The sequence below is a fragment of the Polyodon spathula genome, chromosome 22 (assembly GCF_017654505.1).
Source record: "Polyodon spathula isolate WHYD16114869_AA chromosome 22, ASM1765450v1, whole genome shotgun sequence".
NCBI lineage: Eukaryota > Metazoa > Chordata > Actinopteri > Acipenseriformes > Polyodontidae > Polyodon > Polyodon spathula.
Window position 1 is genome coordinate 22423307 of NC_054555.1, and position 24751 is coordinate 22448057.

At 36.2% G+C, this 24751-nt stretch overlaps 1 long non-coding RNA gene across 2 annotated transcripts; it reads right to left on the reverse strand.

The window, feature by feature from the left end:
- Positions 1 to 11297: 11297 nt before the first annotated feature.
- Positions 11298 to 18537, reverse strand: LOC121297302. 2 transcript variants are annotated; one of them, XR_005947149.1, is made up of 4 exons: positions 18424 to 18537; positions 15854 to 15910; positions 14347 to 14455; positions 11298 to 11992 (listed from the first exon to the last, which is right to left on the reverse strand). It is a non-coding gene; the product is annotated as an uncharacterized LOC121297302 (long non-coding RNA). The 2 variants fall into 2 exon arrangements; XR_005947148.1 differs by having other exon boundaries at positions 14347 to 15910.
- Between the last annotated feature and the right edge of the window lie 6214 nt (positions 18538 to 24751).

Genomic DNA, 24751 nt, shown 5'->3' on the forward strand with positions numbered 1-24751 from the left:
GCTAACCCAAAAAGCAAACCCAAATCCTGGATGTAAACTTGATCAAAGCAAAAGTTTCAGTATCTCTGAAATCTTACTCACAGTACTTATGTGCTTACTTTCTATTGAAACACGAGAATCTCTTTGCTATGCTTGTGTTCTTGAAGAACACTTGCCACAGGGATAGGCAGCTTTTATATATTACAGACCATAGACTGTGGAGAATATTTCGGCCAATTACAGCACACATTTCACCTGCTGTATTCTGCAACCTATCACAAAGAGACCCTATTCTCAACATCACAGTACCAAACTAAAGACACTGGCAAAGACTTCAAGTTGACATAATGTATGTCATTGCTTGTAAGTTTCTTTTAGTAGTTCTGGTTTGTGGAAGCAAACATGTAATAGAAAAATGTCAACTTGAACCAAAAGTTCACTTATTCCCCACCTCCCCCCCAAGTGTTGTTTTTTTTAGTTTGTTTCCAAAAGAGTCGAAAAACCAATACTGGAGCAACAGAACTCCAAACCCTGACTACAATCTATTACATTTCTTCAGCACATTGCTTCCCCTGTCTTCTCAGTCAGTCTGTAAAGCCATGCTGCTGTGTTAAGCTGCAGGCACATGGCTGATTAAAGTCAGCCTGCTCCAATTTGTATACAGTGTACGCTCTCATTTAGATAATGATCAAACAGTAAAGACCATGATATAGAATGTAAAGGCCACTGCTTTGAGAGTAATGGGTGATTCAGTGCAGTCCTCTGGCAGGATTTGGCTATTTTCATCCTTTTTTTAAACAAATAAATTTAAGAAATATCTACTGTTCTGTAGTCACCAAGATGATGCTCAGTTACAGAGGGGCCTACAGGTACATATTGCCATTATAAGTTTGCCAAATAGGTTCCACAGTGAAAGTGTGCCACAAGAGCAGACATGCATAGGGGTAGATGGGTCACATGCTAGTACACACTGAACCAGTCGAGAGACAAGGAAAATGCAAACAGTTTGGCTCTTAATTTCAACTTCTATCTTCACAGGTACTTGTAGATTCCATGCCGCTGACCCCAGCCCCCACATGATAACCCAAGGACCACAAAAACAGGCAAGTAAAACTTAAGTTTTTTTATTACATCATTATTTATACACATCTTAGTTGGATAGATAGCTACTGAGAACATGGTAGATGGAAATCTCTACAAATCAGTCAAGTATAAGGGTAGCATGCTATGTGCACACAATTAATTCTTTCCATGATTTGCACGGTCACATGTACCACAATTCAAGCTTCCAGTTAGAGGTAAGAAATACATGTAAACAAAATGACTAGTTAGAAGCACAGTAATCAATCATATAATATGCCTAATATGTAAACAAAACTAGTTAGTAACACAGTAAACAATCATTTAGTATGTTAATTTAATCAGATAAATTACACTTCCCCATAAACCACTTGTTCAAGTGTAACAGGCATAACACTGTTTTTAGACAGCAAAAAAAAATGTAACTGCAATAAGCTTATAAATTAAACACTAGTTCTTCCACAAATTGTTTGTAACATGAAAAACTTCCAAAGAAACAAGTACTTCCCATACATTGTGTATTTTTCCAGTTCTCCATTCACAGGTAACGTCTTTTCATCTCCCGTCTGCTCTTGGTCAGTTCCAAACCGCTTCCCGTGGCTTCCCATGTTTCTCTGCCAAGGTGTACCGAAGTAGCAGTTTATATAGGGAAGGTAAGGCTGTTAATATCTGGATGAATTTCAGCTGTGGATGGTCTGTCAATTAGCAGCCAATTTGTCTATTTAAGTCCCTATGCTGCCTCTTGGTAGGGGTGTGAAATATCACTCTCCTTGTTTAGAATCACTTTCTAAGCCATTTGTGTCGATTGATCATATCTAATAAAAAAGAATGGGAACCATGTCGTAAACACTGATTAGCTAGCTCTGGTATTTGTTTGAGTTTACATTAAAAAGGAAAATAGGTGTGAATGGGAGGTCTTAGCATTGCTCCTTTATTTGGAGGCTCCTTGTGTGAAACTTTCTTCAACTCCCACTCATCAATGAAATCCTTGGTGGTTGCTAGGTTACAGTAAATGTGTACCGTTTTCTACAGAATAAACAAAATGAAATGAATTCACATATATAATACTAGTGGTATACATAGGATAGATGATTGCAGGCCATTAGGTATACAATATTTATCATATTAGTTTCATAATCAGTGGTATAACCTTACTCCATGTTTCACATGTCACTTACTAGATCAATATCATTACTGTTTCAGTCCTGACATCCTGGTTAAAACTCAAAACTTGAAATCAGCCCAGTGGCTTCAATAGAGCTCTCAAACACCTCCAAGTACAGCTGGTACACCAGAGTGTAACCACTAACCCGTCCTCCTGCAACACTTCATGTAAGAAATACCATATTTTTTCAGGTTGTATTTCTTACATCAGGGGGTGTTGCAGGGGGCCAGGTTAATGGTTACAATATCAATACCCAGACAGCATGTGTGAGGCTAAAGGGGATACATTGCCCAAGTACATAGCAGGATGTGCAGAACCCCTTATTCAAAAGCTAATGGAAATCTATGCATATGTTTGTCTATGCAAACCAGTACTTGATCTGTGTCTTCATGTATGTGTGTGTGTGTACTTATGTCTGTGAGTGTCTAGTTCCATATGAGGCTATTATTGCTTAACTATGTTGCCATAAATCTAATTTGTGAACTGAGTGAAAACCAGCTTTATTGGTGTTGCTGTCATGTTAGTTATATGAATAATGAAGGCTTTTAAAGAAATGTGTTAATAAATAATGACACCATAACGGAGCAAAACGGCATCTTGCAATTTTGAAAAAAATGTGTGCTAATGCTGTCAGGTCACTATTTTCATAATCTTCACTTGAACTGAACCCGTGGTTAATAAACTGCTATTTATGATTCTGTCATCTTATATTTATATAACCAGGGCTCATACGGTTTAGCATTTTCTTCTCATTTGCAGAAAATAAATGTTGTGCTGAAAATTAATGCAATTTAAGCAAGCAATATCTCCACTAGACTTAACTTGTCAGATTCCATAACCACAGTAATGTATGACACACAACTCTACATCAGTAAACATGTCGTTAGATTTAATGATGCAGCCAACGCCGTTCATCCGTAACTTTAAACACACAATCGGAAATTCTGAAATGAAAATATAAGAAATAAACATTTTGGTCAATGTTTTCATCCGTGATTAACAATGTATAAAATGTAAATAATCAAAACGCCTGTATGTGTGACTTTCTAATACCAGCACAGCCAATGCATGGCCTGCATAAGGGGTTAAATTGAAAAGGAACACACACATAACTGCCTGTCAAAATGAGTAACGGTTGTAATCTTTAGGACGCCAGTGTCCATTGATTAATATAATTGAGTTTAAAGGAGATAATTGAATCGCAGTTGGCACATTGCAGCTGTTTTTTATGTTGACAGGTTAGGAAAAAAGGCACAGCGAAAAACTCAATTTCTTCCACTCTGTTGCTTCTCCATTAAGAACACTGAACATTACTTCATATGACCTCAGCCACAGAAGTCAGGTAGAGTGTAGGATGTTGACAATGTGATTGCCTCATTTTTCTAGATAGTTCTATCATCCGTCAGGTATTTGGACAGCAGTGAGCACTATAACCACATTTTCAAAGAGTTTTAAGAAGAGAAATGCTTATTGACTTTATTATAACTGAATGACTAAATGTTTTTTTAAAGGTCTTAAGTACTAATTTGTTTCTCAGTTTTGTATATTTACGATTGAATTTTCATCATTCAGAGAAAGGTAATTGAAGACTGGAGTAAATGCTTTGAAGTTTTCAAGTTTGGTCTTAAAGTATCCAAGTGATTCAGGATAAACATGACTAAGTATTCCACACTCCATACCCTCACCATTCTGGAGGGGTATCTCCCTCCATCCGTCCTAAGTCTATTTCCACTTAATTTCCTCCGGTCCTGGTTTCTGTATATTGGTTAGGATTTATTTTTTATTTGATTATTTGAGTTTGATGAAACTCTTATTGGCTTCTCTAGAACAGACCCTCATGCATATCAAACTTGATTTAATTCATAAAACAGACTTTGAAAAGACCTTCTTGATTTAGCTCCTGAGGTAAAGGGTTAGTAGCTTCAAATGCCATTGCCACTTCTTTTTTACACGCCTTTATTGTTTGATGGTACCTGCAATCATTTGGTGGTTCTATTGTTCCTTTTATTTAAATTGGCCTTGACCTGGTATTGAGCTTGCCTGGAGAATCCTAACCTCTCCCTCATTCCATTAAAATCAAATGACAATGTGACTTGTTAACTCTGCCCCCCTCAACTCGCTCTGTGTACCTACATATATATATATATATATATATATATATATATATATATATATATATATATATATATATATATATATATATATATATATATATGGTAATATAATATACATATATATATGTATATATATAATATATGTATATATATATATATATATATATATATATATACATATATATACACACATATATATACATATACATACATATATACATATATATGTATGTATGTGTGTGTGTGTGTATATATATATATATATATTTTGATAGGGGCTGTGGGTTTTACACTGACAGATGAGGAGAGACATGGAGGTGACATTGACAACTCCACTCAGGCACACAGGATTTATTTCAAATAAACACAAAAAAATAACATGTGACGCTACGATTACCAGCAATCGTAGAGCATTGGAGGACATAGAAAACAAGTTTTTATCGAAGGCAAAAATCCCTTAACTAATTCCGTTTTCTTTGAATAATTAAAACTCCCGATGATCGGCGGTTTTGGCTTCCTCTTCACAAAGCTCATGGTGATCGAAAGATTTGGGCTTTTCAGATTTGTTTTTCAGGTAGCGTGGACAGTCTGTGTCCTGTGGTTTTTCAGCAGCCATGAAGTGAGACGCTCCGTCGGGACATGTCCACCTGCCGGTTAGGAATCGGCACCTAGACCAATCAACAGTAGACGGATTGTCTGATAACAACCTTAGGAAAATCCAGCATTTAGGCGCCTTTTCAGATGCATTACTCATGGTTAAAAGGGGAATTAGTTAGTAAGCCAGCAGAAACATAAATAAAGAATTATACAAAACACACAGTCCAACCTTTTTAATATGTACATGAACAGCACACTACAATTATTAAAAACAAACACTATAAACATACACATTGCATTGTACTGTAGGCTATATTTTGAACAGAACATTCCAATACTGTATAGGATCAGTTGTAAAACCAATACATGTGATATACTTGCTTTAATTCAATAGGTCATTATGCAACATTCATAACATAAAGGCCAAAATGACATTACAGTATTCATAAAGTTTTTGCCAACTACAGTGCTACACCATTCTACTTAAGAGACTTCAGTAATAACAGTAAAGATGTTAATGGTGACAGGTTTCCTACACAGACTGAATTCTCAATTACAGTACATTTTAGTTTGTAACAAATACTAAGACATGTTATAAATATTCATATGGGGGTTTTCAAAGTGAACCCGAAGGATTACCCGCATAGTTATACGATGCATGCCACCTTTTTGAAGGTCATATTATTGATACATAGTTTCCTATTTAAAAAAGAAAGAAAAAAAAAGCGATGCTTCTAAAATGCATTTCTTATTAAAAGTTAATTGAATTTGACCACATTTTTTATCTGGAAGATTTTGATTGAATAGCGCCATAAAACAGAGTGTATCAGGCAATCAAACATTGCGGCTGATGCCTTCGTCTGCTTCTTTCCTGTTTACTACATGCTGAAAATAACTATTGCCTTTACTAATATTTGACGAAGAAATACAGTGTGTCGTGGACTAGTCTTTGGGAAGATGGAGATCGGTGTTATACTAGTTCCTTTGGAGGTGCACGGATAGGTCTTTCACATTACAGACTAGAGCAGCTTGCACTGAAACAAGTTATAAACCTCCAAAACATTAAGCATAAAGAAAAGAGTTGCTCCTTATCACCCAGTGAGTGCAGTCATATCTACTCAGCCTGGCATATGATAATACACTGAACTGTAGGTCAATGGTTACGCAACAGAAAAGTCTATCAGTAAACACATAAGGAAACTGGAAGTCTTGAAATGAACTACTGGGGAAAGCATTGCTTTTGCTGACCGAAGAATTAGTCGTATTCATACCCATAAAGACAGCATTGGGTTAGTAAAGAAACCCTTAAGCATTAGTTGGATTAATATTGCAGTGAAGATGCATTTTTATTCTGTCAGTCCAGTGTCTGCTGATTTACTTTAATGTTTTAATAACATTACATACTGTAAGCGTGTGAAATCTCACATCAGGCAGATTCAAAGCACCTTGATATGTTAGTAATATTCAATATGCATTACAACCAGACAGATATATTAGTCGATTAGTAGTCAAGTTAGTCTATTAGTACCAGAATTCCCTGGAAAATCAACGCCCATTGGGGTGAGCTTGTGTTAAGGATTTATTAGCAGTAGCTTCAGTATTCATATTGTTTCATTTTCATTAAACAAAGCACTGTCATCTTAATATATGGATAGTGTTAATACACACATTCAGAAGGGGGAGTGTTTAAAACGTGGTGATTTTAGGACTGCCATGCTGGCAAACTACATATGACTCACAAAATATCAACTCTTTATTTGGTGGTTTATATGTACAGATTTTTAGACTTTCTTGCTTAGAAAGCTTTATTCTTATAGCTTGACAGAGCACATTAATATATGCAAGTTGCTATAGCAACGCATACCCAAAAGCTATTACGAGATCTAGAGAAAACCATTTTCAATCTCATTCTCACGTTCATCTTAAATAGCATTTTTGAATGTCTATTTCTGATACATTTAATATGGTTTTATAAAACTGTTTTCTTGTTCTAAGGGGAGTTTAAGTTTGCACTTTTCAAAACGTCTTTAACTAGCGTTTATCATCACCAAATAAAGCGCAATTTCAGTTTTGAATAGGCACACTTTGTGTTAATCAAACAAGCTGAAAGCCCTCTTTGCCAAAGTGATATTTTTCTGGTTTAGTAATATAATTGTTTTAGTGTCTGGAGTTCATAGTTAGAACAGAAACAGGCATGTTAGAAAACTCAAATGAATGCTTATTAGACCTATTCCCTGTGTGTTCTTTATGATTCTCTTTGGTTTCTTCTTAGATCATTATTGTCCATGCGTATTAACTATTCCATTAACAATGCTTCTGAAAAGACTCCAAGACTAAAGGTGGCGATCCAGTTCACGGATGAAGTGTTGCACACTGCCTGTGCAGCACTTAAGTGCTTTCCCATACAAAGCCTACAGGAGTCTTTTCAGAAAAAGTTTTTGCTGTTAGTTAGTAAGCATGGAAAATAACGATCTAAGCTGAAACAAAATAGAATCAAACAGAACTTCTGTAATAGGATTTTAAACAGGTAAGACATTAACTATTAGGAAATGTCAATGTAAAGCACCCATTTTATAAGATGAAGTGTAAGATGAAAAGCACACAGATAGGGTCCTCTGAAACAGCTGCATTCTCCTAGAACCAAAGTTGACAGCATGCATTTAGCTTTTCATCTTTATAGATTGAGCAGCACTCGCAGGCCATTTTTAAATGTGCCTCTGCACAATGGGGGTCCCAGTCGCTCAGTCCTTAAGCTGTCTGCCTGGATTGTTTTTTTATTCTCTTTTGGGAATTCATCAGCTGCAGGCGACTGCATTATAACACGTACACTATGGCAGTAGGGACATTATATTTCCAGTTTGAGGTCAAATTTCCTAACTGTAGTAAATGCCTTTTTATATAAGGCCAGTCAAGGGACCAACAAAATGTGGACTTACTAATGAAAGTACATAGAATGTATTGCTAGAAATGAAAATTCCATTTGTGGAATAGCCAATATATTGAACTGGTTAGCACTTTATTAAATAGGTTAACTATTTTGATCCTATTTATTTTATTGTAATTTAATTTAATGCAAATTTTCAAACAGCTTTTTTTTTTTGTAGTTTGATAGTTTGCAGAATGATCAGTCTTATCAGACAGGTAATTTCCCAAAGGGTTGATAGATTTGGGACTGCAGATGGTGACCTTAATACTGAATACAGAGGAGCCTTCATATTGAAGGTGACTCAAGGTTTTACTTTATATATAAAATGTCAGAGACATCATATCAAGCCCTAGTTCCATACAGTATTTGTTGAAATAAAACTGTATGCAATAAGAAATATCGGTATACTATAATACATTTTTGAAGAACAGTACCATGTATTATTCCCTTACATATATAAATAACATCCCACAGATCTACGAATGTATAAAAGGTTTAAGACAGTTAGGTATAAAGGAACAATTGTCAAGTGTGCGTATGTTCTGCTTAAGAACTGTAAGCCGATTTTATGTGGCTTTTTAAAAAAGACAGCAACTCCATGGGGTTCTATATAAAGTAGTCTGCATGTACATTAAAGATCACTATTGTAAAGACATGCAAAAATGTAGTCACCCTTCTCACAGTCAATATCCTCCTGTTTTGAGCTGTTCCTAGTTTTTAACATCTTCCTAAATCTGAACTTTCAAACGCTAGCCCACCCGTACCATCCAGATAGAAACAGACACATAGTGTTAGTCACATGTCAGATATACAAAAACATGCTTCAGTTCTCCTGGGTAAGCACCACTGCCACCACACATTCATGCTAGTCAGTGTTTCTGTAACAGAAGTGTTAGTAATAAAAAACACTCATAGCGTATTTTAAAAAGTTCACAGAAAATAATTTAATTGATAGTAGTAGGAAACGTTAGTAATTTTGCAGATTGTACAGTTAGTATAAGTTTCTACTGTAATGCGTTAGTACAGTTTTATTATTTTGTTAGTAAGAGTGGTTAGTATATTTGCAACATTTAGTAACAGTGTTAGTACAATATACATCAGAAGCATACACTATATATAGGAATAGTGCTCTAATGTTAGTTATTAATGAATACAGCGGTTAGTAAAAGCATCAAACCATTTAGCAGCAGTAACTTTAGCAGTTGATTCTCCCAGAGAAGTTAGTAATTGTAACAACATCTGTTAGTATCAGCATTAGTTTTCTATGTTAGTTTGAAATCACCAAATGCACACTGTTATCAAAATGGGATACAAATACAAGCAGCAGACCAAGCACTATCATTCAGAACTAACAGCTGGGTGAAGCAGGGCAGGGGATCTTTCCATTAGTCTTGTAACCACTTTCCAAAATCCTGCATTGCTTCATGATCAATTTGATCCATGTGCAATATGTGTTCCAAATCCATTGTTATGACATTGCTGATAATCTTATGCTCTGTCTGGATTTTTTCCACAGTATTATAATTGTATAATATGTGTTTTTATTTAAAGACTAAGACAGCTGTGTTTTTATTATAGGTCCAAGTTAAGAGGCTGTTACAGCAATTGTGTTTAAAACCGTCAGCTGGCAAGTTTTTAATAGATATTTCAAATCAATGTTGTCACTTTCTGACTGATACATTGTATTCAGTTTTCTAATAAGAATAATAAGTTCGGAAATTTGTAAACTGTAAAAACTATCCTAAAAAAAAAACTAATTTTATATAATTTTAATCAAGTTTACATGACATATTTCCAACATATAAAATTACAATTTTGAAGAGCAAAGAATCTGAAAATATATTTTATACAGCATTTGAATATTATTATGTTTATTAAAAATGTAGATATTACCTAATTATATATATATATATAAACCTTCAACAGGTTTGAGAAGTGGTTAGACTCCCATAAAAGCTGAAAAAAGCTCCCAGTAAGAATTACTGTGGGTCATATAAAATCCAATATATTACAATTCAATAATTTTATATTAGTTGTAATACTGTATAAAAAGGTTAGTACAATGTTAATGTTAGGTTTTGTTAGTTTATTAGGTTGGGAACTGACAATATACCCAACACACACACACACACACATTCTCTATAGTAGTAAACAATAAATAGATGTATATGAATGCATATATAGCTACACAGACAAACAGATACAATAAATTGGTATGATGGACATGGACAGACAGACATATATGGTTAGTTATAATAACTGAGTAGGCTGGATTTAAAAGTTCGTACAGGAAAATAAAAACATACTTACTTTATAGATTTTCTGTTAATTTTAGTTAGTAGTTAGTAACCAGGTTATTCACAAATATTAGTTATTGCACCCCATCCTGTCGGAGGAGTGGCACTCTTCATGCATGATCAAGACAAGGCTTAGAAGAGAAAGCAGAACTGTGTTTGAGCTAAAAAGAGAAGGACAGGAAAGAAGTGGCCATTTTATTAGTAGGAACCGGTGCATTGTACATGCTGGGATAAATATTTGAATATTCCTGTTGTCTTTGGTGAAAATATTGGCAATAAAGACCAAGTTTAGGTTTTAATCTACTGAGCTGAGTTAGAACATATGATAGGCTAGCATGTTTTAATATTTCAATATGTTGTATTGTACAATTAATGAAAGAATATTCGGATATCCATCAGAATCTTAACACAGTTATAATACGAGAGAAGTCAAACAGCATGAAAGTTAGTACAGTGCAGATACCAAGAAGACACACAAAAAGGTTAGATTTGTTAGTCTGCATTGTTAGTATTTGTTTAGTAGTTCAAATAGCAGCAGTTTGTAGTTAGTCATACTTAATTAATTTCAATAACCGGGTAGCATTTAATATGAAACATGCAAAGATTGTAAAAGTAAACAAAAACAAAAGCTTTGTAGTGAAATAAAAGTGCAAGCAACAAACACATTCCTGTTTAAAAATAAAATAATCAGATTTCCCAGTACCTTCTTTCAAAGTTCTCTTCAACTGTTTCCATAGCAAATAGCATGCTAACATAGAGCACCCTGTTGCGTCCCTAATGTATAAAACATTAAGGCCTTTTAAATATTTAAGACGCTTGATGGTTGCCAGTGTACCCATTATAGAAAATATTGCGTTGAAGCTTTCCTCTGCTTGTTCCATTGTGCTTTGAAATGTAAAATCTAATGTTGGTTTTGTGGGGCAAAGAACCTACATTTCATCTGCTATTTAAGCATGTCCCTCCATGGATAATACATGCATTTTTTGTAAGCCTGTTTCTTCCACACACAAAAAAAACCAACATCTTTCTGAAATTTCATTTTCTTAAGCCAGTTCTACTGGGCTAAATTGGCAATTAATCTACATTTAAATATATTATATATATATATATATATATATATATATATATATATATATATATATATATATATATATATATATATATATATATATACTATGATCATTACCAGAGCAAGAAAGCCTTACAGCGCTGGCACTTTCACAAGCTGCCTATTTGGTTCTCCCGTGAAACATAATTTTATTGATTTTGTCTTGATATAATATGGTTGTCCTCATATTCAAGACATTGAAAACAAAAGCTGTTATATGATTCAGTAGTTTAAAGAACCAAGGGTGATAATACTGTTGCTTTAGCTGAAGCAGACTTTCAGTGCACATCGTTAGTATTTGAGAAAACAACATTACAGGATTCATTACAGGCAGTGCATTTTCCACAGCTACTAAACAGCAGCAGCAGCGGCAGGATGATGGTAAAGTGATAAAGGGAAGGCATCTTTCATCCGCTGTCGTGCTTTTTTTACTAACTTCGTAACGCAAAATGATTCAGCATGTCTGACATCTACATCCATCAAGGCCCATTTGTCACCTGAAGTTTTTTGCGTTTTTATAATGAACTTTAACTTATCAATTGAATTTGGTTGGAGGTTTATGAGACCAGAATTCTTGCTGTGCCTTCTTCCCGCTAACCAGTGTCGACCCAGAGCAAGTGCGCACCACGGTAGGCTCCTTCGTTAGGACACAGGGAAATGGCAGCCCCCTCCATTGGTGTGTAACTGGACACTGGCTTTTCACTTCCGCTAGGCGTCACTCAAATCCTGGGAGCAAAACAGTAAAACCACAAGACTTGTAAGCAAGAAAAACAGCTCACAGTCAGCATTTTTCTTTCTGTTGTAATCATGTCTGGGTTGGCTTCAAAGGGCAGTGTTAACTCTTGGGCCAGAGCAATAAATTCTTGCACTGTTGGCAAAATAAAATAACTGTACAGCAGTCCGACATATTTCGGGTGCTAAATGATCTCTCGCTGGCAGTATCAGCACTGTAGTGGAAGTGTGATATATCGGTACTGAGGGTGAAAGGACGAACATTCTGTTGCAATGGGATGAGGCTGCCATTTGCTGAACAGTACCACCGGGCTGTAGTAAGAAATATGTTGGTTTTGCTATAACCCACCCTACACATCATTTTCACATTTTCTTCTCATTTTATTAACCTGCACAGATAGTTTCTGTAACTACAGTTTTCAGTAACCCTAAACAGAAAATATTATAGTCATATATACAAACTGTTGAAGAATTCTACTTCATGTCATCGTTTTAATTGTGTTTATTTCTCTTGCTACTGTTTTGTTATGGTGTTTGCAGCCATTCTGAATGGTTTGGGGTTATTTTTCTCCAATATTAAGTTATCATTTTTCTCTAAATCTGCCTTTAACTGGACTTGCGCTTGTCTGGAGAATTCCGGGACTTTCCAGGAGAAGTTCTGGGACTGAACAGCCTTCCCCATTCCATTCAAATCAAGTGACCTTTCAACTCTTCCAGACCCTCCTAATCTGAATTTTATATAGACAAAGCAGATGTGGGGCTGGCAAGTCACATTGTCACGCGATATAAGTAAAATGAGAAAGGCTGTTGATTCCCACCAGACAAGGTCAAAGCAGCACAGTCATGTAAAGGCAGATTTAGTGAAAATAATAATAATTGGAGCAACGGCACCCTGATTGCAAAACATCATGCAACAGTAACTGTCAGTACAACTGTGTAATGTTACAAATCTATTGCTGGTGATGCCGTGGTAATACACAGGTATTCATAATAGATTTTTTTAATAAAAATAATAATTCAAGAGCTATCGGCTGGACAAAGACTGTGAAGAGCAAAACCTACAGGTAAACCTGGGATTGTTCTCTAGGGATTGCAGACAGATGAACGATATTGAAAATAAATTCCTGATAGTGTCGAGCACTGCAGATAATCCTCTATTGCATCTACACTGAAGCAATCCGATAACGCACATTTTCTAGGCCGATTTGACACAAGCCAAGATATACTGAACTTAATCAGCCATGAAAGAAGATTATATTTATCTGATTTTTTGACTTAACTTAAGCTAGAGGTTACTAAAGCATAGCTGAGTATGGGGTATGAGCGATTGAAAAAAAAAAGAAAAACCTTCAAATTTCTTCCTACATGTAAAATTGATTAAATATTTTTCAAACTCATGTACAAAATGCTAAATGCTGTTAAACACACATAGAAGACGACAGCAATGACTTTGTAAGCTGTATGTAGGAGGTAAGCTTATACCTTGCATCCATACCACTGTCTAAAATGCCTTGGCTGGGCTCCACCATGTGAATCTACTGATTTGTCACAGTATTTAGCATTCTTAGCGGATAGAAGCAACTTAGTAGCATTTCCACCCGTGCCACCATATTTACCCAAAGGACTGGGCAATTAATTATTTGCACCGACTTTTGTTTAAAGAAAATGTAATGTATGAGGCTGTTAGATAACCCTGCACAATGCAGGCAGTGGAAAACCGCATCTGAAACTGACAGTCCATCTTTACACTGGATTCTGAGATCTGTTGCTCCAATTTTGAAGATGAAGTTGTTTATGCTTTGGTATCATACAGCATGTTTAGAATTTCTATAATGAAGACAAGCTAGAAATGACCACAACGGGTGTCCATGTGCATCGAAGCCTATGTAAGCACACATGTACAATTATGCTCATTCTAAGGTAATTTTCCCGATTTTAACGCGAGTGCCAGCTTTCAGTATGTTGTTTAGCGTTATGAGATTAAAGTGTATCACATTAGACCATGGATGCAAGGTAACGACAATGATCTTAAAATGAGCACAAAAGTGGGCCTACATACAGCAGAATTCGATACATAGGGCAATTATAAGAAAGTGGCAATAGACAAGTTCATTTCTGCAAATAAATTCTATTGTAGTTCCATTGAAGGTAAACAACTTCCATAGTAAACAGTTCATCTGTGGTCCTCACTTGTACGTAAAACCCCCATCTTGTTTGTGTTCACACTTATCACCCATGTCATGAAATAAAATTAAATCTACATATGAACCACAAGTTTTCCAATGAATTCCAGTTAGTGTTAAAAATAGTATTTCCCCCTGAGGGCAGTACAGTATTGCTTAGCTCACCTCAGTGCAGCTCGACAGTGACAGATTCAGTAAAGCTCACTCTCAGATGGAGAGTCCAGGAAGAAGAATATCCTTGGTGTGTTCCTGCACTGGGTGATCCGTTACAAAGCTGGAGAGGTACAAAGTAAAACAGAGCAGCAGAAAGTGGAACAAAATCTCACCTGATTTATTTATCTAATGAGTACCGGGACACATTTCAATGGTACACTACCTTCAGGAGTTAAAGGACAAAAGCCTGTATTTATCCAGGGTAAAATTACTGGGTCTCAAACCAACTTTACTCTGAGAACGAGGCCATGTGGTCTTAAAAAGCTTGAGGCCTAAAACTCATGATATATTTGAATACTGTTTTTGATAAACTAAACAGAGCTCCTTAAACTTTTCTATACTGTTCTTAACAAATGTAAAAAATACTCCTTTTTCATTAAGATTAAGTGATATTCATGAAATTGTCAAACAGTACTTTTGGATTCTTTAAATGGTGGCTCAACAACGCTGATAACCATTTTAATTATTTTCTTTTTGTTTCAAAACTAGAAAATGTTAAGAACTTCAAGAGTCAATTTTAAAAATGTAGTCGCCATTGTAAACATAGTACCTGCATAATAAAAATGAATTATTAGTAAATAAAGCAGTGTTTTTTTCTTTGTACTGGGGCAGTTTGTTATTAATCTACCGGTATCCTTTACAGGTAGGGTCACCATAAGTCCCAGGAAAACAGGGCTTGTCCTAGTTGTCAAGTTAAACTTTTGTGTCCTGATCAGAAATAGTAAAATTGTTAAACTGTCCTGGTTCTATCGTCAGATGACAATAGAAAGAAAACAGTGAATTGTTTATTGTATGTTTGCAATAAGTGTTTGGTGGCTCCCTCTAATTATGTTGCTACTGTGTAAGAAATGCACTCTCAACTTGATTAGAGGTAGCTATATAATAATTAGAAACATACAATTAATAAATGGTGTTACTGTATACTATTTTAATGTACTCAGAGTTGGTATGGCATCAATCAAGTCAAAAAAAGTAAAAACATCCCAGTTTTTCTCTCTGAAAATCTATTAACCCTATTTCCAGGTAGCACAGTATAACAATGTACAACAGGGCTGGACTAAAGGGCAGTAACGTTAGAATGAGTCATTGATGGATATGGGATTGGTCACAGTACTGTAATAAGAGGCAGTTTGGGGTCTAGTATTCCGATTCTGTTTTCTATACATTATTTTACCCCCTTTTGTTTCCCCCAGTTTAGAATGTCAAATTATGTGCTAATTGTATATAATCATTTTAAAAATAATCTTAAATAGAAAAGAGATATACAAAACTGTTGTTTTAACAGCTAGTTTCTGTGACAAAGCTACACGGTGTGGGTTTCTTATACTGGAGATATCTTACAGGCATAGCACAATAATAAGCAAGGCTCTTTAATACATTTTGCAGCAGAAAACTATTTATCCAGTAAACAGTAAATGCTCCCCAATCATGATATTTTGAGCTTTCAATGAATGCTTACCTTACCAAAGAAAATAGTGTGATTCAGATACGGCTCATACAGTTTGGGTGGGATTTCCTGATAAGAAAAAAAAAACATTTTATTGATATTGTTTAAATAAAACACGTCTTCATGTATGTTGCCTATATTTTGTATTATATGACCACTGGTTAGCAGTGTGAATTTCGGTTCGGTTTTGCTTCTCAGTTTCACCATTCACTGAAGACCTGATTTGAAAAAATACATTGTGTGGAAAAATGTGTTACTCTTGTTCTAACTAAACATTTTTTAAATATTTCTCTCAGCTTGAAACATGTTATGTAGCCACATACCTACAAATAGACCTACTGTAGCTCTGGTAAATGCTGCATTGCCAGGCAACAGCTTCAAATTCCATTTTGATGTGTTTTTACTCTCCCCTTATCCACTGTATGTGTGGTTATCTCAATTATTAAAATAGTGTGTTTTATTTTTTGAGAATTCGTGTTAAGTGCTTTGACTGTGAGTTCAGTTGTAGCCATGTGTAATGTAGGCTGGATCAGCCAACGTCTCTCTATATTAGTAAGCGCCAGCACCATCTCTTATACTGCAGTGTATAATCTGAAGTGATAGATCACTAGATCAGCTCCTATGTCTCTAAAGACACTGGCTTATCTACAGTAGTCTATATTGCATGTATCTACAGCAGGCAACAAGAACTGAAGAGCAGCTCCTGAGTGCTGGTGAGACCACCTTAACACAGGTGAAGAAATACAACTCAGTATGTGTGTAACTGCAGTGAGATTCACTCTGCAGTGAGATTCACTCTGCACTGAGATTCACTCTGCACTGAGATTCACTCTGCATTGAGATTCACTGTGCATGACTGCACACCTCATAAGAAGGGTACAGTGAAAAACAAAGAAAAAATGAAGTCTGAAGCTGCTTTTTAAGATTTCAGAAAATCCGTACTCATAAGAGAATTGTTTCTTTGAAAATTACCATTTTCTCCGACCTGGTAATCGTGTTTTATGGCTACAACTCAGCTCTCTAAACTAAATTCTATAAAACAATATAGTTTAGTGAGGTATTACAATTAGTTTAGGATTCAAAGCTAGGAGTCCACCGCAATACTACACAATGTATTATTTCTAATCCATATTCTATATATTAATATTCTTGTAATCGTTAATGCTTTTCTCTAGGGGTGAGCAGGAATAAAGCGGCTGATGTGGTATCATCTATCTAATACAGTCCATGAATACAATTACAGTGACCCTGTCAAATCTAATAGCTTTACCTTGTCAGCTAAATAAGAATGTTAACATCCCCAGTACTGTATTTTAATACGATCAGATTTGTACATACACTGCACATACAATTCCCACTTAAGGAAGGGAACAAGAATTTCAGGTTAGTAAAGTTAATGTAGATTACCAATTATATTGTAATATAAAGGTATGAAACAATATATCAATATATTGAGGAAAATATTACAAAATATATTAATAAATACATATATCAAATTAAAACAAACAGCCATGAGCTGTATATTCGCAATAACATGCAATACAAATAATACTGTGATACACCCAATATTGCTTTATCTATAAATATAAATGTAAAGCTATAAAATATTGGTAACTGAAGTTAAATTTAAAAAATCACAAAATAATAATACATTGTGTGCCAATATAAGAGTAGATGCCTTGATTCCTTCACGCAAGCTGCACAGAGAAACTCTACCTGGATTTATTTTTGCAGCATTGGGAGCTCTTGCATTATTAATCCTCTAAACCATGCAGCAGTATCTGCAGGTTTCTCCAAGCATGGCTTAAAAACAAATCCCTGTGCCTGCGCCTCTTCTCCTTGCAGCACGTTGCTGTGGTGTGAAATCCTTTAGGGATGCATATGCTATTGCAATTTGCATTGAAGCTCAATCTCATCAGATCCTCAACAATACCAGTGTTCCACAAAACAGCCCTGTCTCCTAAAACACACCCATCTCCACTAAACCCTTGCCGCTGTGCTTCCTATTAGAAGAGAAGGACTCATCTCTGCTCTGCTTTCTTGCAGTAATCTTTAAACTAAAATAGCACCTCTCATTAATACATGAATTCAATATTTAACCAAAATCCAAAACAATCCTCTTTTTTTATATAGCAAGACCTCAGCCATAAGCAAACTGGTTTATTGAAATAAATGCTGCACATATATATATATATATATATATATATATATATATATATATATATATATATATATATATATATGTGTGTGTGTGTGTGTGTGTGTGTGTGTGTGTGTGTGTGGCTCCTTCAGAAAATAATGTAACATTTAGAAATACAAATAATGAATGATTATCAGAACTGACAAATCCAGCAGTAGCATAGATATGTGTGTTAATTTCTACCTACACTAGGACTCCCACTCACTAACAGCAATCTCCCTTAGATATGGTGTTCAAACACATTCAAAGATCACAATTCTAGGATCTCTCAATCTTTCAAAGACTGAAAATGGTACTCCAGCACCATACCCTGTAACTTTTGAGCACATAAAAAACGAACACCTACAAAAGACACTGCTGATAAATAATAGCAGAACAGTACCTGTATTCCTTTTCTATGGCCTTTTATATGGGGAGGGTCGACTCGCCAAGCCCTGTTCCTCGGATGCTGCTGTAGACTGTTAGCTGATTTGGCTCTGACACTTATCCACAGAGAGATTAGGAAGATATCTGGACGAAATCTAAGCTCCTCCCACTCTCTCTCCCTAATCCTACTCTTTATCCACACCACATTCTGAAAAGACAAAATAATCACCCTCTACTCACTCCCCTTAAAGGACAATAAATGACTGAGCCTGAAGCAGTCAGTGAACAGTACAAAGTACGCGTGCACCTGCCTGTCCTACATTATGATAGGAAATGCATGTATTAAGCAATGCCCTCTAAATTGGAATATTATATCTGGCTAGTTTTCTGAGGTGTTCTTCATCAGCGTTTCTTAATGTTTCTGCACTCGGTTACTTGTTTAAAGTCACCACTATATGTTATCTTTGGGGCTGTCGCTAAGCAAGCCTGAGCAAGGTAGCAAGGCTAGTAAAAAAAAAAATGGCCACTAAGGGTGTGCACAGGAGTGGGGGGTACTGGTAAACACTCTAGTGGACATTTTTTTCAATTTTACCCCCATTTGTCTCTCCAATTACACTCCCTCACAGCGGCAATCTCTGTAGAACTGAAAGTCAGTGGCTGTCCTTCAATCCCACCACCAAGCCATTGACTCTTGACACCCAGGAGCTCGACAGCTGTTGTCGGCAAGCTGCTGCCTCCTGGTGGAGAAAGGCCAGCCCTGTATGTGTCTGCATGATCTCATACTTCAATCCATTTGACAAATAACCTACCATTATAATGTATATATTTATTACTTGTATTTAAATGTCACACTCCAGGAGAAACACAGCCAGTCTACTACTCTGAAGAAACCCTAGCATCAGCTTTAACAGGGATGAGAACACAGTGGATTTGGAACAAATATTGCACTGTGGTCCTGATAGGGTTGCACACAAATTCCCAAAACTATTGGGAAAATCTGCAGTGTCCAATAATGCTAAAAGAAATTGATGAAATTCAATGACAAACATTTTGGATATAAGTGTTAAACATCAATGTGTTTAATCTTGAAATTAAGACATGTAGTCAAAACGTTTAACATTGTTTTTTACAATAATATTAACAACCAATATATTAATTACTACATATACCATCATTGGGTGTTTCATATCTAAACAGTGGTGTCAAAATACGGAAACGTTCCTACTTTTGTACCATTTTCTATATTGCTAGCTGTACTACCATTGTCCCTTAGTTTTGAACCTTTGCCATTCACGATTACCGGGTAAGGAACAGTCGACAAATACATATCCCATATGCTCCCTGTTAAATGACCTTTACAGTGAGTGGTAAACCATTAAGCTTCTCAATGCGTCCACAAACAGTTTAAACCAGGTAGAGAGCAGTGCTTGTGCCAGAAACAATGGAATCTCCTTCCTTGTTAACTTGAGGAAGATGCTGGCTGCTGCTTGACAAAACAGTGCTATTAATGCCAGAGTAAATAAAGAGAGAATTCTGAATAGCTCCTGAATAATGAACCCATCTGTAGTGACTACTGAATGGCTTTTGTGGAGACCCAGCTGCTGCCTTTACACAAAACACCGACCTCCCATTGTCAGCCTGCTGCTGTAGAGCAGACCTGAATGCCATCTGTGTTGCCACGGCAACTTAAACCAAAATAAGCCCAGAGGCAGGAAAAGAGTTGCATTTCAAATAATATTTATCACAACAGCAATACGGTTTCTATTTCCATATTAGAATAAACGCTTCGTGCTTGCGCCAGGGAGTTTTGTTTTGTATTCAGCTATAGAGATTTTAAACCATTCGTTTTTTTGCACTGTAAATAAAAAAAGAAGGGCTTGGAGAGTACTGGCTTGATACTGTTGTTCCAAAGGGCAGGTTTCCCTGAAAAACATTTTATCACCTGCCTGCTTGTATGTCCTCTACCTCACATGACCAATTCTGTTGTTATGCAAATTGCGCCCTTGTCAAATGACAAACCTGTATTTACACACAGCCACCTTACCAGCCATTAAAGGACTAATATATGCAATGTACCCATAAATCACCACTCCTAAGGTTTTGCTGAGAATAATGTGCTACTTTTTTTATCACAATCTGGCTTAAACATTGGTGTTATTCATGGAGTACCTTGAGGTCTTAGCTCAAAGCTTCTCCATATAACTACAAGCCAAGCACCATGCTAAAGAAAAAAGTTATAGACAAGTTTGGTGAAGGGCATAAAAAACAGTTGACATAAAAAAAGGAATTTTTGAAGCAAGTCATGCCAAATTGACACTTTTAGACAGAAACTCCCCAGAGGAATCCTATTTAGCTACAGCAGAGAGGACCAGTAATATCTGTAGGATTGGGAAAATAAAAGAAAATGATACCAAACTCATAGAAAGATTGCACAAGGATAGAGATAGCGGAGTACACTTTGATGGATCTCTCCTAACACAACAGACTAACAGCTCCCACCTGCTCCCACCGCCCCTACAGCACACTCCACACAACAGGCTCCATAACATTAAAGGCCTAGGGGTCGACTGACCTTTCACTGGGCTTGTGTTCATTCAACTTCACTTTACACACAAAGCCACTGACTAACCTATTAAGTAACAGGCCTTTTTGGCCTGTCATCATTGTCTTTTAAACAATCATTACAAATCTCCCTTTCAGAGCAGACTGAGCACACCCAGCAAAACAATGAGTTGCAGCTTTACACAGAGAGAAGATTCTATACTAACGTTACAACCACAGTCAGGGCTGTCGACTGCATGTGAAAAACTCTAGTTTGTGAGGTTGAATTTCAAAAAATAATAATACAGAGGTGTGGCTATGCATTGTATCCCATGTGATTCAGAAATGGGCATTACAGGGTAAAGAAAGCAAGCGCAAAATGGGTAGCAATTTTTGGGGACTTTTTGTTGTTGCTGTAGAACATGAACAATGTTACACAGTAAAATGAAACACAGTTAAAATTTGAATTGACTGGAAAATCAGACAAACAAGATCTTGTTGGTCTATTATATTATGTAGTTCAAATGAATTTGTACTGTAGTATATAAATATCGACTGCAGTTGAGGCTTACAGTGGAAAATTGGTGCCTAGAGGGATAAGATAGTGAGAAATAGTGAGCAGTAATATGTTTTTACTTGATAATGAAGGGTATACATTATGTTTATGGTACCTTGAGTCACTGACGCACTGATACGTGATGTATTGACACTAGTGTAACAAGCAAGTAACAGCCTAAATGTAGCTACAGCACTGACACTGTACCCCCGACACAGTGGGGGGACATGATTACCAGAGGCAACACTGATGAAATGGCACATGTAATTGTGCTGAACAGTATTTTATGTATAGCCAATGACAGATTTCCTCTGTCTTATAATCGCTAAACATATTGTCTAGATTACAACATACTGTATAAGTTTTAATATTTAAGCATAAAAGTAAAAAAGCAGACCTATGATTTTTTCTATTCATAACCAGCCATTATTTATTCCTTTGTCATTTTCATTGAAAAGATGGAAAAGGTTGCTGCAGAGCATACAGATATGGCCTATTGTGATGTTACTGCTTTAAACTGAGCAAAACGAGAGGTGTTTTTTTTAAGCAGGTGATGTCAACTGTACCGATACTGAGAATAAAGCATGGTAGAAACTCAATACAGTACTTTAATTGTTATGAATTGGAATTATTTGTGGATGAATTATTTAATCATTTGACCATTCTATGACTGTTCAACTTTCATTATTCTTATCTTAACTGGTTTCAGCTAGCTTCGTGGTTAGGCCATGGTGGTCTGACTCGAAGGGTATGAAGTTCATCAAACTATACCTCAGCATAAAAGAAAATTCTTTATGGCATACTGCAGGCTGAATTTTAGAATTCGGAGTATTGTTTGTTTTACATACGTAGCTGAAAAGTACATTTTATTTTACTGTTTCTGAAATGTTTGAAATATGACTAATTTGTTTCTCCAATAGTGGTTTTCGCAGAGACATAAATGAGATTTAAATTTGAAGAAAACAGCCATTCGCAAAGTAGTGAAATAGCATTTTCTTTACCAAAACAGCCATTTTATAGTTTGTCCTAGCAAAAATGTATTTTAGTTTCTTGAAAATGTCTAAGAAAACAGACTGTACTGGGTTTTACAATTGAAAGCAATTATATTTGAACCTATGGTGGACAACAGTAACAAAGTAATTTAAAGAATGTTTATTAGATAAGGTATTCCTCTTCTGGTCAACCACAGTTTAACAGATAGCAGCTTAATTGAATTTCACAAAGAAAACGTCCTTCTTTTAACTCATAATTTTTCATGTAGTCACTTCAGAGATAGCCAGCTGTAACATCTTAACATTTAACACATCAGTGTGCTGAATGTGGTCTCTGTATAAAAGGTGCAAAGTGTAACTCTCTGTTCTATGCACAGTATAATGTTATGCTTGTTCCTTGCATACTGAAAAGGTCAAGAAATCTCAAATAAATGCCAGTGTAGCCTAATGCAAATGACAGTGGATTCAGTTGTGATTATAAGAAAGCTTTGCTTGACAGACCTGTTTGGGTCCCCACAGGCAGAGCTAATCTTTAGCGTCTCTGATAGTTTGCTATCTTCTCTCCTCACTATCTTTTCTTGCTGCCAGGCTGACGAAATCTCAGGAAGCCCAGCTAAGAATTCTGTCGTCTTGCTCCGTCGCTCGCTACGCATGCTGAGGTTTGAAAGTCAAAGTGTCAGTCACAATTTACACCCAAAGATGTAGGATTCAAATATCAAATGGGTGGTACAGAACTAGAACGAGAAACACCTTGGTGTTGTAATAGACTTATCGCTGTCAACAACCAGACAGCGTGGGGAAGCAATACAAATAGGAAAACTGTAGAGTGCAACTCAAAGGAGGTTAAGACCAGGTTGTACAATGTACTGGTGAGACCACACTTAGAAAACTGTGTTCAAATCTGATCTCTGCAATACAAAAAGGATAGTGTGGCCTTGTAGAGGATCCAGCTAAGGCTGTACTTACATTGCAATAAACACAGTAAACTGTACCATGAACCAGTATTTATTTTAGGGGTGTTTTTCTGTGATGTACTGTACAATCAACAATCATTACAAATCAAGGGTTAAGTGGTTTCACCCACCCTGCATTTTTTATCTGCCTCCATTATTTGGTTTATTTTGTGAGTTGATTATGGGTGTGCACTATTGAGTAAAGAGTGTTTACCATGCATTTAACTTTAGGTGTGGCTAATAGTAACACACATGCAAATTGGAGCTGAGCGCGTCTTCAACCAAATTCCAACTGGAATTCATAAAACAAATATATGTGACCTGAGAGAGCTGACGATGTTCTTGTATTTTGGTTAGCCGCGTCTACAATTTAGAACAGACTCAAATGCATGTAGAGATAAACTGCAGCCCTGAATGTTTTGCCACTCACTAAACCTTTCAACTTAACTCAAGACATCCTGAATTAATTTAGCACTGTGAGAGGTGAGGACTCGGAGCTGGCTTTCTAGACACATCTGATTCAGCTGTGTGAGAATTTAAGAAATGACAGTGTTTGATTGGCACTGCGCGTTCTCAGGCAGCTTGGCACATCACTGTATGTGATCCAGACAGTGTGGAGCTCTGGGTGTGGGTTTTCACACAAGGTGGTTAGCGCACAGTTTCTGTGAAAGTCTCATTTGTGAAAAGAGTGAAAAGAATACATCAGCATGCTGTAGGGTTAGAACGAGTACTAATTTGATTCCAAACGTTGAGGTAAAACCAGTCGAATAGACAGACTAGTCGCCACTTTAAAAAAATATTAATAAATCATTTGCACTAGATTTTAAAACTGCTATTTATTAATGTTCTAAAATGTAATTTATATGTTAATAGATTAGGACTACTTCTTCACAATCACTTGACATGCAATTAGGACAACTGCTTTTTGAGCTTGACATTCACTGTTGTTATTATTAGACTAGGCAAATATTTAATGCTATCTGTAGTGTGCTGTACTATTGATGGTATCACAGCCACTTTCAGTAATTCAGGACAAACCCCCCACAACACAAAAATAAAGGAGTATGCAATATACAGCATGAACAACTGCCTCCAACTTCCTTGGTTTGAGGGTCCGCCTGCTGGAAGAGGCAGTAGACCCCCACGACATGGGAATGAATCAAACGCAATACTGGGGGAAGTTCTATTGCTCTGCCAGAATCGGAATGAATGTCCTCCCTGTCTGACCCAGGTTTAAAATGTAAATCCATGTGTGAAGCTACACAAACGTGCTAGGGCTACCATGCAACACATGTGATTGTG